Raw genomic sequence first — 19,087 nt, 5'->3', positions numbered from 1 at the left:
GGGATTAAGGTCTGGAGACTGGTTAGGCCACTCCAGGACCTTAATGTGCTTCTTCTTGAGCCACTCCTTTGTTGCCTTGGCCGTGTGTTTTGGGTCATTGTCATGCTGGAATACCCATCCACGACCCATTTTCAATGCCCTGGCTGAGGGAAGGAGGTTCTCACCCAAGATTTGACGGTACATGGCCCCGTCCATCGTCCCTTTGATGCGGTGAAGTTGTCCTGTCCCCTTAGCAGAAAAACACCCCCAAAGCATAATGTTTCCACCTTCATGTTTGACGGTGGGGATGGTGTTCTTGGGGTCATAGGCAGCATTCCTCCTCCTCCAAACACGGCGAGTTGAGTTGATGCCAAAGAGCTCAATTTTGGTCTCATCTGACCACAACATTTTCACCAAGTTCTCCTCTGAATCATTCAGATGTTCATTGGCAAACTTCAGACGGCCCTGTATATGTGCTTTCTTGAGCAGGGGGACCTTGCGGGCGCTGCAGGATTTCAGTCCTTCACAGCGTAGTGTGTTACCAATTGTTTTCTTGGTGACTATGGTCCCAGCTGCCTTGAGATCATTGACAAGATCCTCCCGTGTAGTTCTGGGCTGATTCCTCACCGTTCTCATGATCATTGCAACTCCACGAGGTGAGATCTTGCATGGAGCCCCAGGCCGAAGGAGATTGACAGTGCTTTTGTGTTTCTTCCATTTGCGAATAATCGCACCAACTGTTGTCACCTTCTCACCAAGCTGCTTGGCGATGGTCTTGTAGCCCATTCCAGCCTTGTGTAGGTCTACAATCTTGTCCCTGACATCCTTGGAGAGCTCTTTGGTCTTGGCCATGGTGGAGAGTTTGGAATCTGATTGATTTATTGCTTCTGTGGACAGGTGTCTTTTATACAGGTAACAAGCTGAGATTAGGAGCACTCCCTTTAAGAGACACCTTTGTTTTTAAGCCCCGGAAATAGAATAAACATTCTTCCTCTCTGCTCCTCTCTGCTCTTAAAACAACGTGCTCTGTGTAGCAGGTAGAACGTCACATTGACACGACGCTGATGGCAAAGCAACACAATGCTTATAGTGGAGCTGAAGTGTAAGCATGATGGGATGTTTTAATTGCTTAATTAACTCAGGATCCACACCTGTGTGGAAGCAGTTGCTTTCAATATACTTTACATCCCTTATTTACTCAAGTGTTTCCTTTATTTTGGCAATTACCTGTATATATACTGTATCTCATCAACTTTGTTGGTCCTGTCCCTTTCATACAGATGGTGACACCCATCTAGGTCTCCAGCAGGACGTTATGTAATGCGTGCCATGTTTCCTAAACATGTCAGCATTATTAACCGTGCCTTACACGGAGTGGCCATATGTGCATGGCATGACGTGTGGGAAAGCGTGTTTCACATTGGACATGGTAGCGTTAGCATCTGCATGGGGAAATGTGACGGAAACACCCCACTGGTACCAGGGCTCAGAGTGGTCAGCTAGACTGGTCTCAGAGCCATACGAAACAAACTATACGAATGTCTGAGCACCTCCAAGACGTATGACATGTACTAATAGTCTAGTTACTTTAGACAGAAACGAAAGTAGGGTGGTTGGTCGGGATGGGTGGGCATAATCCGCGACCGTCTAGCAATCCAAAGGTTGCGTGTTCAAGTCGCGTCGGGGATAACTGTAGCATTTTAGCTAACCCTTGTCTAAACTTAACCCAATTCACCTAACCTGCTACGTAAAGTCACTTAACCTTTGTTATTTTAGTTCTGCTAACCTTTTGTCAGCTTCCTGCCTCCTGTTTGTCTCCGGGCCTCTAGAGGTCATCTGTGTTCCCCTCTGCCTTAGTTCTTCCTCGTGTGTCCTTATTAGCTTGATCCAGGTCACCTGTGCCTTGTTTCCCCTAGAGTATTTTAGCTGTGTTTTTTCCCCTGTTCCTCACTTGGTTTTTGAGTCCTGGCTATGTGTCTCCTGCTTTGTCCCACCGTGTCTTTTCAAGTAAGCTTTTCTAAGTTATCTTTAGTTTGTTTTTCTCCCTCGTGGAGTTATTTTGTTTTGCCTCCTGTTTTGTTACTCTACCTATGTTAATATACCTCTTTCTGAGAAGAACTTTTGTTGGACTATTTTTGAAGTGCAAAGAACCTTTTTGTTACATTAAATCTACTTACCTGGAGTATTGCCTTGGGTGTTTCATTTGGGTCCAACTATACCTCCTCTGTGGCTAAGGGGTAGAACCCCCAGCTCCCCACATCTGAGACCGGAGTTCTAGCCCAGCTTGTGACAGAAAAACCAAGTCAATCATGGACCCAGAAACACTCAGTTCCCAGGACCTGTTGGCGGTGATCACTCGACATGAGGCATCTTTCCAGCGCCATGAAGCCGTTCTCAGCCGACAAGAAGAGCTGATGGCTAGTCATTCTCAACTCCTGGCCGAAATGATGAGTTCCCTCCACCAGCTCTTTGAACGCCTCCCTGGTCCTCTCCCTTCCTCCAGGTCAACCCCCAGTGATGACAGGCCTTCTCCAGTGGCGGAGCCCCGACTACCACCTCCCAAGCCCTTTTCTGGGGATCCAAGCTCTTGCCAGGGTTTCCTCACCCAATGCTCCCTCACCTTCGAGCTCCAACCCTCAAGTTTTCCCACAGACCGTTCCAAGATTGCCTACATCATTACCCTTCTTTCAGACAAGGCGCTCGCCTGGGCCTCTGCGGTGTGGCAGTCCCAGGAGGCCTGTTGTGACTCCTACGCTGCATTTGTAGAAGAGTTCAAGCGGGTGTTCGATCATCCTGTCAGTGGGCGGGAGGCTTCCAAGCGCCTACTGTCTCTCCGTCAGGGTCCCCAAAGCACGGCAGATTTTGCCATTGAATTCCGGACCATAGCAGCAAGGAGCGGATGGAATGATGAAGCGCTGAGGGTCTGTTTTCAGGGAGGGTTATCTGAGCCCCCTTCAAGATGAGTTAGCCACCCGAGAACCAGCTGGAGATCTCGAGTCCCTCATAGCCTTGGCCATCCGCCTGGACAATCGTCTAAGAGAGCGGAGAACGGCTCGCCGCCAGGTGTCTCAGTCCCAGGTTCCTCTGAGCAGCTCTGTTTCTCCTGTTTGGACTCCGTCATTCAGAGCTTCCCCGGCTCCTGAACTGCTCCAGGATTCCCCGGAGAGCATGCAGTTAGGCCGTTCCAGGCTTTCTCCCAGCGAAAGGGAACGTCGCATGAGGGAGCGTCGGTGCCTATACTGCGGGGTTGCCGGCCACTTCCGCTCCACTTGCCCCGAGCTTTCGGGAAACGCCTGTCCCCGCCCAGCTACAGGAGGGTTGTGATGGGGAAAATTAGAGCTCCTCCTACTAACGCTGTCCTAGCTATTCCAGCCACTCTGTCCTGGGAGGGCCACCAGCATCGGGTCCAGGCTATGATCGATTCCGGTGCCGCAGGTGATTTCATGGATGTAACCTTGGCTAAGGAACTTAAGATCCCTACCCAACTACTTCCTCAACCCCAGGCAGTTACAGCCTTAGATGGCAGACCTCTGGAACCAGGAAAGGTTACTGAGGCGACTCAGTCCCTGCGACTTACCATCTCTCAACACCAGCAGGAGGAGACCATCTATCTCATTGACTCTCCCGAGTATCCTATTATCCTGGGTCACCCTTGGCTATGCAGACATAATCCCCAGATCGACTGGCCTACTGGCACCATTCTAAGCTGGGGTTCCACTTGCCAACTCACCTGCATGCTTCAGAGTCCCTCAGCCCCTAGTACCCAGTTTCAAGAGTCGGTTGACGTCTCCCGAGTCCCCAGTGTTTACCATCGGTTCAAGGCAGTGTTCAGCAAGGCCCTGGCTACTTCCTTACCGCCTCATCGCACGTATGACTGTGCCATTGATCTACTCCCTGGTTGCTGCCCTCCTAGAGGTCGGATCTTTTCCTTATCCTCCCCGAGCAAGCAGCTATGGACACCTACATTAAGGAGTCCTTGGCAGCCGGCCTCATCTGTGCCTCTACTTCCCGGCTGGGGCGGGCTTCTTTTTGTTGAAAAGAAAGACGGGGTCTTAGGCCTTGTGTTGATTACCGGGGACTCAACAAGATCACGGTTCGGAATCGATACCCCCCTTCCTCTCATGGCCACTGCTTTTGAGCTGCTTCAAGGGGCTTCCATTTTTACTAAACTGGATCTCCGCAATGCTTACCATCTTGTGCGGATCCGGCAAGGGGACGAGTGGAAGACGGCGTTCAACACGCCCACGGGGCACTATGAATATCGGGTGATGCCGTTCGGGCTCACCAATGCCCCCGCAGTATTCCAAGCCCTGATTAATGATGTTCTCCGGGATATGTTTAATCTGTTCGTCTTCGTGTACCTGGACGATATCCTCATCTTCTCGAGGTCACTGAAGGAGCATGAGGGGCATGTTAGCAGGGTTCTCCAGAGGCTCCTTGACAATCACCTCTACGTTAAACCTGAGAAGTGTGAGTTTCATGTTTCTCAGACTCAGTTTCTCGGGTTTATTGTCACTCCCGGCCACCTAGAGATGGATCCCAAGAAGGTCAAAGCGGTCCACAGCTGGCCCACACCTGCCACGGTCAAGGAGGTTCAACGGTTCATTGGCTTTTCTAACTTCTATCGGAAGTTCATTAAGAATTTCAGCTCTGTGGTAGCCCCTTTGACGACGCTTACCAAAGGAGGAGGGACCAAGATTCACTGGGGTCCGGAAGCAGCAGGGGCCTTCGAGGATCTCAAGCGCCGCTTCACTTCTGCTCCGATTCTGGTGATCCCTGACCCAGAAAGACCTTTCGTGGTGGAGGTGGACGCCTCAGAGGTGGGGGTGGGAGCCGTCCTGTCACAGAGGGGTGAGGATGGGAGATTACACCCTTGTGCCTTCATGTCTCGCCGCCTGTCTGAGGCCGAGCGCAACTACCACGTGGGGGATCGAGAGTTGCTTGCGGTTAAGCTGGCCTTGGAAGAGTGGCGCCATTGGCTTGAGGGGGCTCAGCATCCTTTCCAGGTTCTCACAGACCACAAGAACCTGGAATATCTCCAACAGGCTAAGCGGATGAACCCTCGGCAAGCACGATGGTCCCTTTTCTTTAATCGGTTCCAGTTCCTCCTGTCTTACCGACCTGGCACCAAGAACGTCAAGCCGGATGCCCTGTCTCGAGCCTATTCTCCCGAGGTACAAGAGAAGCCCTTGGCATCGATTATTCCGAGGTCTAGGATCGTCGCACCTCTTCAGTGGGAACTAGAAAGAGGGGTACGAGAGGCCCTTGTCCATGAGCCCGATCCAGGCGGTGGTCCTGCCGGTCGCCTGTACGTTCCTCTCTCTGTTCGGGCCCGCGTCTTGCAGTGGGGTCATGAGTCGCCCTTGACATGCCATCCAGGCAGTGCTCGCACACTGGAATTCCTCCGACGGCGGTTTTGGTGGCCGTCCATTAAGAAGGACGTGCAGGTCTATGTTGAGGCCTGCCCTGTGTGCAACCAGGGAAAGTCGACACGCCAGCGACCCCAGGGACTGCTCCATCCCTTACCTGTTCCTCGAAGGCCATGGTCACACCTTTCTCTGGACTTTGTTACGGGACTTCCTCCATCCCAGGGCAACACCGTCATCCTAGTGGTGGTAGACCGGTTCTCTAAGGCTGCCCGGTTTATTCCCCTGCCCAAGCTGCCCTCGGCTAAGGAGACTGCTGAGCTCCTCATGAACCATGTCTTCCGGATATTTGGAATTCCCCTGGACGTGGTCTCCGACCGAGGTCCCCAATTCTCGTCCCGGTTTTGGGGGCCTTCTGCAGGCTTATTGGGGCCACAGCCAGCCTATCGTCGGGGTTCCATCCAGAGTCTAATGGACAAACGGAACGGATTAATCAGGATCTGGAGACCATCCTGCGGTGTATGGCGGCCAGTAATCCCACGTCTTGGGCCACCTATATCATTTGGGCTGAATATGCCCACAACACCCTCCAGTCCTCAGCCACCGGATTGTCCCCCTTCGAATGCCAGTTCGGTTACACCCCTCCATTATTTCCAGAGGAAGAGGCGCAAGTTGGTGTTCCCTCGGCCCAGCGCTTTGTCCAATGCTGTAGGCGGACCTGGAAGAAGGCCAGGCGTACCCTCCTTCGGACCTCCCAGAGATACCAAAGTCAGGCTAATCGCCGCCGCCGGACGGCCCCTAGTTTCCGAGCTGGTCAGAGAGTTTGGTTGGCCACTAAGAACCTGCCCCTCCGGGTCGAATCCAAGAAGCTTTCCCAGAAATACATCGGCCCTTTCCGCATAGCTAGAAAGGTTAACCCTGTTTCGTATCGTTTGGTTCTCCCTCGCTCCCTTAGAATTAACCCCACTTTCCATGTTTCACTACTTAAACCTGTCTTGTCTTCTCCCTTTGCCCCCCCACGCAGACCCCCGCCACCTCCCAGGATCATTGACGGCCAGCCAGCCTACACAGTCCGCCGGATACTGGACTCCCGGAGGGTCCAGAACTCTCTGCAGTATCTGGTGGACTGGGAGGGCTACGGGCCAGAGGAGCGCTCCTGGGTTCCAGCCAAGGACATCCTGGACCCAGGTTTGATCCGAGAGTTTCGCACCCTGAGGCCAGGGTGTTCTGGAAGGAACGTCAGGAGTCGTTCCTAGAGGAGGGGGTCCTGTCAGCTTCCTGCCTCCTGTTTGTCTCCGGGCCTCTAGAGGTCATCTGTGTTCCCCTCTGCCTTAGTTCTTCCTCGTGTGTCCTTATTAGCTTGATCCAGGTCACCTGTGCCTTGTTTCCCTTAGAGTATTTTAGCTGTGTTTTTTCCCCTGTTCCTCACTTGGTTTTTGAGTCCTGGCTATGTGTCTCCTGCTTTGTCCCACCGTGTCTTTTCAAGTAAGCTTTTCTAAGTTATCTTTAGTTTGTTTTTCTCCCCTCGTGGAGTTATTTTGTTTTGCCTCCTGTTTTGTTACTCTACCTATGTTAATATACCTCTTTCTGAGAAGAACTTTTGTTGGACTATTTTTGAAGTGCAAAGAACCTTTTTGTTACATTAAATCTACTTACCTGGAGTATTGCCTTGGGTGTTTCATTTGGGTCCAACTATACCTCCTCTGTGGCTAAGGGGTAGAACCCCCAGCTCCCCACATCTGAGACCGGAGTTCTAGCCCAGCTTGTGACACCTTTTATGGACATTTTCCTAATCTTTGTTGTTAGTTCACCTGACCACCAACGTAAATTCTCCCTGTAATTCTCCTTTGTTGTTAAGACGCAACAAGCGATCTGGTCTCAAAGATAGACTTATAATACTAAACATCCTCCAAGACATACAGTACCAGTCAAAAGTTTGGACACACCTACTAATTTAAGGGTTTTTCTTAATTTTTACTATTTTCTACATTGTAGAATAATAGTGAAGACATCAAAACTATGAAATAACACATGGAATCATGTAGTAACCCAAAAAGTGTTAAACATATATTTTCTATTTGAGATTCTTCAAAGTAGCCACCCTTTGCCTTGATGACAGCTTTGCACACTCTTGGCATTCTCTCAACCAGCTTCATGAGGTAGTCACCTGGAATGCATTTCAATTAAAAGGTGTGCCTTGTTAAAAGTTAATTTGTGGAATTTCCTTCCTTCTTAATGCGTTTGAGCCAATCAGTTGTGTTGTGACAAGGTAGGGGGGTATACAGAAGATAGCCCTATTTGGTAAAAGACCAAGTCCATATTATGGCAAGAACAGCTCAAATAAGCAAAGAGAAACGTCAGTCCATCATTACTTTAAGACATGAAGGTCAGTCAATCCGGAAAATGTCAGGAACTTTGAAAGATTCTTCAAGTCCCCTGTAGCTCAGTTGGTAGAGCATGGCACTTGCAACGCCAGGGTTGTGGGTTCGTTTCCCATGGGGGGCCAAAATGAAAATGTATGCACTCATTAACTGTAAGTCGCTCTGGATAAGAGCGCCTGCTAAATGACTAAAATGTAAATGTAAGTGCAGTCGCAAAAAACATCAAGCGCTATGATGAAACTGGCTCTCATGAGGACCGCCACAGGAAAGGAAGACCCAGAGTTACATCTGCTGCAGAGGATAAGTTCATTAGTTACCAGCCTCAGAAATTGCAGCCCAAATAATTGCTTCACAGAGTTCAAGTAACAGACACATCTCAACATCAGCTGTTCAGAGGGTACTGTGTGAATCAGGCCTTTGTGGTCGAATTGCTGCAAAGAAACCACTACTAAAGGACACCAATAAGAAGAAGAGACTTTCTTGGGCCAAGAAACACGAGCAATGGACATTAGACCGGTGGAAATCTGTCCTTTGGTCTGATGAGTCCAAATTTGAGATTATTGGTTCCAACCTCTGTGTCTTTGTGAGACGCAGAGTAGGTGAATAGATTATCTCTGCATGTGTGGTTCCCACCGTGAAGCATGGAGGAGGAGGTGTGATGGTGTGGGGGTGCTTTGCTGGTGACACTGTCAGTGATTTATTTAGATTTCAAGGCACACTTAACCAGCATGGCTACCACAGCATTCTGCAGCGATACGCCATCCCATCTGGTTTGCGCTTAGTGGGACTATCATTTGTTTTTCAACAGGACAATTACCCAACACACCTCCAGGCTGTGTAAGGGCTATTTGACCAAGAATGAGAGTGATGGAGTGCTGCATCAGATGACCTGGCCTCCACAATCACCCAACCTCAACCCAATTGAGATGGTTTGGGATGAGTTGGAATGCAGAGTGAAGGAAAAGCAGCCAACAAGTGCTCAGCATATGTGGGAACTCCTTCAAGACTGTTGGAAAAGCATTCTGAATATCATACAATTCATATGATATTTTAAGACCGCTATTCCATTCATAATGTAACCTAATGTAATGTAACATATACTAAATGGAGTGTCACAGATTTAAGTACAGAATAATACGGAATTGCCCTGAGACCACGTTGTGGGAACATGTGTGGTTACTCCAGGCTGGTGGGTATGCTAGCGCCAACCATATACCCGCTCCGTAAGGTGGTCTGCCATCTGTCACTAGCTACCTCAGGGCCTCATGGGAGTCCCATTTGGGCTCAATGCAGGAGAGTGACATACAGTAAATGTCATATGAAACCATAATATGCCCGATATGTGGAATTTATGTTAAATCCTTGGGTTCTGGCATGTTCATGCAGGTACATCTGATGCAAGGTCAGAATGTATTGGTGATACATACAGTACTTAGAGATGTACACTTCAGTCTTGTATCTGTTGCATCCCATGTAGATGAGTAGTTCTATATTCTAGAAATTAAATGGTGTGTTTTGACAGTGGCATTGATGCTGCATGCTGTCAAATGTAGGAATATTTCAGCCTGTGGTTTTTTTAAGCACTGGGAGCCTATGGAGATAATTGCTTTTGAAGCGTTATTTTGCGTGGATTTAGACAACACTGAGTTTTCAGAGCACGTCTTAGGCTGCGTTTAGACTGGCAGCCTAATTCTGAAGAAAATACATTTCCCACTAATTGGTCTTTTGACCAATCACATCAGATCTTTTCACATCAGTTTTTTTCCAGATCTGATCTGATTGGTCAAAAGACCAATTCATGAAAATAAGACCAGAATTGGGTTGCCTGTCTAAACACAGCCCTTGTGAACTCATCTTTTCAATCTGAAGCATAATCTTCATCAGACATCCTTTCTCCAAACCTCATATTTTGGTTTGATTAAACCAAGTTTTCAAAAGTTTCAGTCTTTCAACTAAATCGCAGCCACCAATTTCTATTCAAGTGAGATCACATCTCGATCCTCCATGGAGTTGACATTTGAGTGTAGCATGTGCCCAAATTGTCTGGTTCTCAAAATAGAGGAGAAGAAAGTTCTGAAGTACTATGATTACCAGATTTTTTTTTTTACCTAAGGGTAGGTTGGTGTCAATTCTACCCCTAGCTTCATCTCCCTAATTGAGACAATCAGTACACTTGATTGGTACACTCTCCCTCGACTTTTGGATTGATTTTGAAAAAAGCCCCTTGTTTCTTCAGTGTACTACAGAGCCGTTATAGTTTGTCTTTCCTCTGGGGCAAAATAGTTTTGTTAGCGTTAATTGCAAACTAAATCTGTCCATCTGTTTGATCGTTAACAGTGACAGCGCTTTAATGTACTTTAAGTTCCTTCTGCTCTCATGTGACAGGGCTTCTTAAGACGCATACTCCCTTTCTGCACTGACCCCGTCTTACCCTTGCCCCAGTGCATGTGCGCATAAACACACACTCAAATACATACACTTACTTACATTCTCTCTCTCTCTCTCTCTCTCTCTCTCTCTCTCTCTCTCTCTCTCTCTCTCTCTCTCATTCACTCACACACACACACTCACAATCAAGTAATGAACACACACAATAACACATCTCTCAAATAATGTGACACACACACACTCACAGACACATACTCACCAGACAATTGACTTCAATGGGGACAGATTCCAGCCACACAGTACACACGTGTGTGAGAGTGAGAAATGCTGTTGGGGGCTTGTCAGCTGTTGAAATGGAAGTGGCATGACTTGAGTGGCATGCGCATGGGACCCAGAGGTTGGCTCTTTTAGGCTGAGAGCACGCTCTGCACGCTCGCTGAATATACCCATCCAAGCTGGACCAGGCCATATCAAACTAGAATGAACCATTGGCTTGGCCTCTGACTCACTTCATAGTAAAGGTCCATACTCATGCAAATATGCACGTTTTAGAAAGCCAAATGCTATCAGGAGGCAATTATCTGTGTGTTTTCCTTTTGTACTCCCCATGTCCATGTGTTGAAACAGCATTTTCCGGTGTTATATAAACATTTTGGGGAAGCACATTTTGCTATACATGTGCTGCTAGTGTGTGCGTAGTTGTGATGTTTTATATGCACCAAATGTCTGCTTTTGATGAGGTTTTCAGACCAGGTGAAAGAGAAAAACACTCAGTGGAGCATAACAGTAAATTCTGAGTGCATTATAATTAACCTAGTTATATATAGTGATGCCTTTTCTATTCACCTTGTCATTAAACGGTGTTGTTGGGGGACCTTTTGGTTGGAGACAGGACAGCCCTGTGGATGGACAGATAATCTTGCCTGGCTACCCATCTACATTGCTCCGGCCAACTGACGTTTCTTCTCCATGATGAGGCTGGATTTGCCTCCCTCCCCGACGATTTCTAGAATTTTAGCACATTTTGACCGTTCTGTTTGGTCCCAGAAACCGATGGGTTGGGCCAGAGCCGGCCTACTGTGCATAATGATGTTATCAACTTTGATGCTCTGATTGGTTACATTTGTTAGAGGCGATCCAATCGCTAATGAATTTGTTTTGTAAAACGCCCATCCTTTTGAAGTCACACAAATGACTTATAGGATGGTAGTTTCAGACTGAGTGTATGTAGCGATCGATAGAGCATATTATATGATTTAACTCATTGTCGTTTGTGAATTACAGCCATTTCTGTATCGTACCATATTTAGTCTTTGGAAACATGGGGTTATTGTTTTTTACACTTTCACAAATTAAGTTATGTCAATACATTTTCAAATTATCAGATCTTAATAATGTTCTGTACATAGATTGTCCGGACCAATATATAAATACAGTGCCTTGCAAAAGTATTCATACCCATTGGATTTATTCACATTTTATTGTGTTACAAAGTGGGATTAAAATGGATTTAATTAGAATTCTTTGTCAACAATCTATACAAAATACTCTGTAATGCCAATTTTTACAGTTTTTAAAGACTAATAGGAATGAAATAACTAAAATATAGTCGTTGCATAAGTATTCAGCTCCCTGAGTCAATACATGTTAGAAACACCAGGCAGAGATTACAGCTGTGAGTCTTCTTGGGTAAGTCTCTAAGAGCTTTACACACCCGGATTGTGCAATATTAGCCCATTATTCTTTTCATATTTCTTCAAGCTCTGTCAAGATGTTGGGGATCATGGCTAGACAGCAATTTTCAAGTCTTGCCATAGATCTTCAAGCAGATTCAAGTCAAAATGGTAACTTGGCCACTCAGGAACATTCATTTTCTTCTTGGTAAGCAACTCCAATGTAGACTTGGCCTTGTGTTGTAGGTTATTGTCCTGCTGAAATGTGAATTTCTCTCCCAGTGTCTGGTGTAAAGCAGACTCAAGCAGGTTTTCCTTTAGGATTTTGCCTGTGCTTAGCTCTATCCCGTTTATTTTTATCCTGAAAAACTTCCTAGTATTTGCCGATGTCAAGCATACCCATACCATGATGCAGCCACCACCATGCTTGAAAATAAAGAGGCATTTACGCAGTGATGTGTTGGATTTGACCCAAACACAAGGCTTTGCATTTAGGCCAAAAAAGTGTATGCCTTTGCTGTGTTTTTTATTTTTTGCAGTATTACTTTAGTGCCTTGTTGCATACAAGATGCATGTTTTGGAATATTTTGATTCTGTATATTTTTATTCTTCTTTTCACTGTCATTTAAGTCATTATTGTGGAGTCACTAAAATGCTGTTCATCCTTCCTCAGTTTTCTCTCATCACAGCCATTGAACTCCATAATTGTTTTAAAATCAGAAGGACGACTGTTTCTTTGATGTATGTGTCTGATCTAATTTAGGCTTGCCTAAAAAATGGGGCTGAATACTTATGCAATGACAATATTTTAGTTATCAAGTTTTTTTCATCTTCAAAAAATTATAGAGTATTTTGAGTAGATTGTTGAGAAAAAAATATCTATATTTTAATCCCACTTTTAACGCAATAAAATGTGAAGAAATTCAAGGGGTCTGAATACTTTTGCAAGGCACTGTATGAAAACAATATTGAAAGAAATCCACACATGCTTTCTCAATCACACACACATACCCCTAGAGTACATTATTATTTGCAAATCCAATTCAAGTCAATGGAGACTGGAGAGAGAAACATTTTACAAAGTTTTCTCTCTTTCTCAGATCTTAAACATTTCAGATCTTAATAAGGTTTTTCAACCACTCCACAAATTTCTTGTTAACAAACTATAGTTTTGGCAAGTCGGTTAGGACATCTACTTTGTGCATGACACAAGTAATTTTTCCAACAATTGTTTACAGACAGATTATTTCACTTATAATTCACTGTATCACAATTCCAGTGGGTCAGAAGTTTACATACACTAAGTTGACTGTGCCTTTAAACAGCTTGGAAAATTCCAGAAAATGATGTCATGGCTTTAGAAGCTTCTGATAGGCTAATTAACATCATTTGAGTCAATTGGAGGTGTACCTGTGGATGTATTTCAAGGCCTACCTTCAAACTCAGTGCCTCTTTGCTTGACATCATGGGAAAATCAAAAGAAATCAGCCAAGACCTCAGAAAAATATTTGTAGACCTCCACAAGTCTGGTTCATCCTTGAGAGCAATTTCCAAACGCCTGAAGGTACCATGTTCATCTGTACAAACAATAGTACGCAAGTATAAACACCATGGGACCACGGAGCCATCATACCGCTCAGGAAGGAGATGCGTTCTGTCTCCTAGATATGAACGTACTTTGGTGCAAAAAGTGCAAATCAATCCCAGAACAACAGCAAATGACCTTGTGAAGATGCTGGAGGTAACAGGTACAAAAGTATCTATATCCACAGTAAAACTAGTCCTATATCGACATAACCTGAAAGGCCGCTCAGCAAGGAAGAAGCCACTGCTCCAAAACCGCCATTTAAAAGCCAGACTACGATTTGCACTGCACATGGGGACAAAGATCGTACTTTTTGGAGAAATGTCCTCTGGTCTGATGAAACAGAAATAGAACTGTTTGGCAAAATGACCATCGTTATGTTTGGCGGAAAAAGGGGGTTGCTTGCAAGCCGAAGAACACCATCCCAACCGTGAAGCAAGGGGGTGGCAGCATCATGCTGTGGGGGTGCTTTGCTGCAGGAGGGACTGGTGCACTTCACAAAATAGATGGCATCATGAGGAAGGAAAATTCTGTGGATATATTGAAGCAACATCTCAAGACATCAGTCAGGAAGTTAAAATTAAGAAAAACCCTTGAATGAGTAGGTGTGTCCAAACTTTTGACTGGTAGTGTGTGTATATATATATATATATATATATATATATATATATAATCATTGAACATGTATTCACAGGACTTAATAATGAAATGTGTAAAAAAAACGGTAACCCCATGCTTCAAAAGACTAAATATAGTACAATATTTAAAAAACTCACATTGTAGACAAACGCTTTGGCCGATTTAAAACATGTCTTCAGATTTGTCCATCAGTATGCTCAGAGAACAGGTGTACTAAATAACATTTTAATTTCCGTTATGGACATGAATGGTATATGTGGACTGGTATTGTGCTGGATATAATAAAAGATGAGGTTGAAAAGTGGTGGAATTGTTAAATTCAGGGTGAGTCTTCAGGCGACTGATAATCTAGAGGTACACCATTGCCAAGTCCCATTCCTGGCCTCGTCCCTGAAAGCTTACGCTTTGACTCCCCTGGCATCTATTTTTATGCCAGAACGACTGCCTGACCCCCTCTTCATTAAGGCTGATAACTGATAGGCTTCATCGCTGGAAGTCGCTGTCCATTCGTGATGCAACCACCGACCTTGAGTCTGGACCCGGGAAGCAGCAGCAGCCTTTCTAAATAAAGACAGGGCTGCTATTGTGTCGCCGTCGTTTACATCGGTTGCACAGTTTCCACTTTGGCATTTGCAACAAACCTAATGATTGAATTGAGGAGTCGTGCCTGGCCCACGTGTGTGTGTCCTCTCATACTCTCATACAGTAGCAGGTATGCAGGAGGTCAAATTGATTTGCTACGCTGAGTCATCTTGTCTGTACACTTTCCTTCATCGGTTTATGCAAAGCCATCAAGACAAATAATCTGCCCGACCGCTCAAATGGACTCCAATACGGAAGCTATAAGCTACAGAGCTCAATGTGCTATGACCTGTGTGTAAGTTTGGGAGGGTGAAAATTAAAGCCTTCACTCACTTCCTTCTCCCTCCCCCTCCTGCTCCTTCATCTGTGCATTTCCCTGACTGTCCATAAATAGACAGTCATTGGAGAGGGCGCATTGATTTCTCGGCATATCTAGTGATAAAACACGCTCCTCACTCTCCCGGGCCCTTAACTACCCAATTTGAGGGCTCCTGATTGGGCAGGGCCATGGAGGAACTGTAAATAGAGTTGTAGGGCAGGGGAAGTGGTGGTGGAGGGGGTTCTCTGTTACAAACCCACACAGCCAGGAGGGGAATGGGAACAGGGGAAGTGGTGGTGGAGGGGGTTCTCTATTAAAAACCCACACAGCCAGGAGGGGGATTTGGGAACAGGAGAAGTGGTGGTGGAGGGGGTTCTCTATTAAAGATCCACACAGCCAGGAGGGGAATGGGAACAGGGGTTGGGGTGGTGGAGGGGGTTCTCTCTATTGAAGATCCACACAGCCAGGAGGGGAATGGGAACAGGGGAGCCACCTCAAGGACTCGAGCTAAGCAAAAGACTGAGAAGGAAGGAAAAATGGAAGTCAGTAATGTCCAAGCAAAAGGACCTGTCCTAAAGTTGTCCTATCCCTCCTTCAACCACTCTACTGCAAAGTTTCTGAGAGCTGCCTCATAGGTTCTTCTCTGTAAAAATGACAGCACAGTACGCAATGATGCTTCCAGTAAAGGTTTTACCCTTTCAGGCCACTGTAGTGTTCTTACAGAAACCCCTGTACTCAATCACCATGCAGTAAAATCATTGCAATGGACAGTAGTTACCTGAAAGTTTGAGCACCACCAGCATCACGTACATTGTACAACCTTGCTTTTTGTCTGGTAACTATGTCATACTTCTGAACGATGTTTGAAAACAACATACGTTTCCAGCCCGATCAAGCTGTATTCAAGCTGTATTCGTAGAAAACTCTGTTTAAAAAAAAATAGCGTCATTGTCTGCAGCTTCCCCTCGTCATTAATGAAGCATTGTCCAGGCCGCACCACTTTATCATGATCTATGAATCTCAGATTTTGATGCAATAGAAAACCAATCACTTGCAGCACGACTCCAGGCAAAGCATTAGTCATCATGTCTTTGACACTGGAGAAGAATTGAGTCATTCTTTTAAATTAAAACCGCTCATTTGTAAATATACACTTGCAGACAAAATACATACTCCTCTCTTATTTTGATGTATGAAAGAATAAAGCAACGGCGCTCTGTGATTTAGCGGCAGGACGAAACGCAGGAGCCTTCGCGTCGTGCCCAGACGAGGGGTTATGGCGCCGAACGCCGATGATCGAGCACTTTGCTTCGATGTTGGCATTTTAAAATTAATATTCTTCTATTATGATTATTTTACGGAGTCATCACTCGCTGTTCGCAATGTTGAAGGACTCACTAATTGGCTGGTTAGAAGATTCTTGGAAATACCCAAAATTGTTCTCTCTTTCTCTTCCTCTATGGTAACCTCACTCCTACACAGTTATAGCCTTGTTTTCCTTTGCTGGAGTTGTGGAATACAAACTCTGATGCTCATTACCTTGGCTCTGACACCTAATCGAACATGACATTTATTGAGAACCTGGGGTGAGTTCAATAATCCGAAGTTTATTCTTACTTTAGTTCAATAAAGTTTGCACTCCTCACCTATGGATTTTATACGAACTATCAGATGCATGGCTCATTTAACAAACCTTGAGCACCTAATCAAATAATAACATCTCAAGTTAGGAGATGTAATGCATAGGTTGGATGGCATCTAACCAGTCTTACTGATTACTTACTTACCTGGTTTCCCAGATTTTTCATAGTGTTCTATTGTTTCCAGTACTTGTCTTCTATTATCTCCAATGTATCGTCCATGTAAAATACCTGTCTGATTAGGATGAATAATATCCGACAATACCTTTATAATTCTATGCGCTATGCACTTTGCTAGAATCTTTGCATCACAACACTGAAGTTTAAGGGGCCTCCAATTTTTTTTAATGGACTGGATCTTTATATTTACCACTTGGGTCCTGTTTCAGTAATAAGGAAATCAGACCTTCTTGTTGAGTATCTGATAATCTACCATTTTTATAGGGGTGGTTAAAACATGCTAATAATGGTCCTCTGAGTACATCAAAAAAGGTTTGGTATACCTCAACCTGGACTTTTCCCAGACTTAAAGGCTTTAATTGCATCAAGAAGTTCCTCCTCTGTAATTTGGCCTCCACATGAGTCTTTCTGTACAGGTGTTAATTTTACATTATTAATAGAAAACAAATCCATACAATTAACTTCGGTTAGTGGAGCTGGAGGAGACCGAAACAAAAACATAAGCTTAAAGTACTTTGCTTCCTCTTTCAAAATATTGTTTGGTGAATCGTGGGTGACTCCGTAATTTGTAATAAGTTTCAGTAAATTGTTTTTGGTAGCATTTCTATGTGCATTTTCCCCCATATTCCATCCAGTTCGCTTTATTTTTATAATATATTACACTTGATCTTTCTTGAATAAGTTTCTCCATTTCTTTTTGTTTTTCCTCTAACTTATTCTGTGTTAATATGAACTCTTTTGACCTAAATTGCTTTTGTTTTAAAGATGAGTATTGAATTGCATGGCCTCTAAAGGCACATTTAAATGTGTCCCATACACAAAGGGGATCTGCTGTCCCTATGTTATGTTGGAAAAAGTCAGTTATAAATTATTCTGTCCTAGTTAAAAACAAGTCATCATCCAATAGGCTTTGATTAAATTAAATTAAATCTCTCTGATTAAATGCCGTAAGTATATTTATTCAAAGTTCCACACAAGGTTTGATCATAAACTTTGTTTGTCAATACTTATTCAATAGCTATTGAATCAGCACACATTTTAATTTCTTATTCAGCTTTACCAACACTGTATCTTATAGAATATTATTACATTGCTTATTTGGGTTAACAAAACAATATACATTTCATTCTGAACTTTCAGATCCAATTATCTTAACATTCAATTGGAGGGGACATCCAGTTTTAAGGGGAGCGGGGAGCTTATCCGCCGTTCCAAACCCAACAACCAGTAATCTGGTTATTTCAGATCGATCAATGTCTCACCACCGGCATCGGCACTAGTCTCATTACCACTGTCGTATTGTGTGAAGGAACGGGCCCACAAACTCCAGCCTGCCACGACTGTGTCTCAATGCCAATGAGACTGGCAAGTCTTTTAAGAGCCTCAACGCGTAGGCCTCTGTCTGAGTGTAAGTCTTCAGGGAACTGAACACCTACAGCATCATCACAATAGGTAAAACTCCTACAGGGTGGGAAAGAAATTGGGCTATTTCTGTTTGGATAATTACTCCTATACTCACAAGTACTTTGCTGAATCTATAAGAACTAACTCCAGGATAGCTGGGAATGGATGTGACAGTCATACACTCTTAGAAAAAAGGGCTATTCGGATGTCCCCATAGGATAAATCTTTTTGGTTCCAGATAGAACCCTTTTAGGTTCCATGTAGAACCCTCTGTGGAAAGTGTTCTACATGAAACCCAAAAGAGTTCTACCTGGAACCAAAAGGGTTCTACCTGGAACCAAAAAGGGTTCTTCAAAGGGTTCTCCTATGGGGACAGCCGAAGAAACCTTTTAGGTTCTAAGAGTGTAGTTGTAGGCCTCGCTATTAGCGTGGGTGGTGGGAATGACTGAGTAAGAAGAAGGGAGGAGTAAATGGGGGGCGGGTGAAGGGATGGCGGTGGCAGCAGACGTATGGTGCCATGCATACGGGTACAGTATGTGGGAGATAGCGACAGAATGCTAATCGACCTCTTGGGCGCTGAGCCGGAGCAAATCAACTCCTCAGAGCGGATCAAGGCACGGCCTGACATTAAACCCCCACCCCTCCTCCCCTACCGCGTCAAACACACACTCTCATCTCACTGCTCACAGGAGAGATGGTGGGAGAGGGTGAGAGAAAAACTGTAAAGTACAGAGAGAGAGAGAAAGAGAGAGAGAAAAATAGAGGGAGAGGGAAAGGGAGAGTGACCTTAAGTGAGGGTCTATAGGAAGAGAGAGTAAGGTAGGTAGAGAGAGAGGGCTACAAATACAGAGGAAAGTCTGCAGAAGAGGGGATATGAGTACTAGTGACTAAGAGCGTTTGGGCCAAACTTTTAATTGTCGTGTTCACAGACCGGTTTTCCAATACTATTGT

Source organism: Coregonus clupeaformis, chromosome 39 (genome assembly GCF_020615455.1).
Source record: "Coregonus clupeaformis isolate EN_2021a chromosome 39, ASM2061545v1, whole genome shotgun sequence".
Taxonomy (NCBI): Eukaryota; Metazoa; Chordata; class Actinopteri; order Salmoniformes; family Salmonidae; genus Coregonus; species Coregonus clupeaformis.
The sequence above is the reverse complement of the archived record's forward strand: the minus strand, read 5'-3'. Positions refer to the sequence as shown.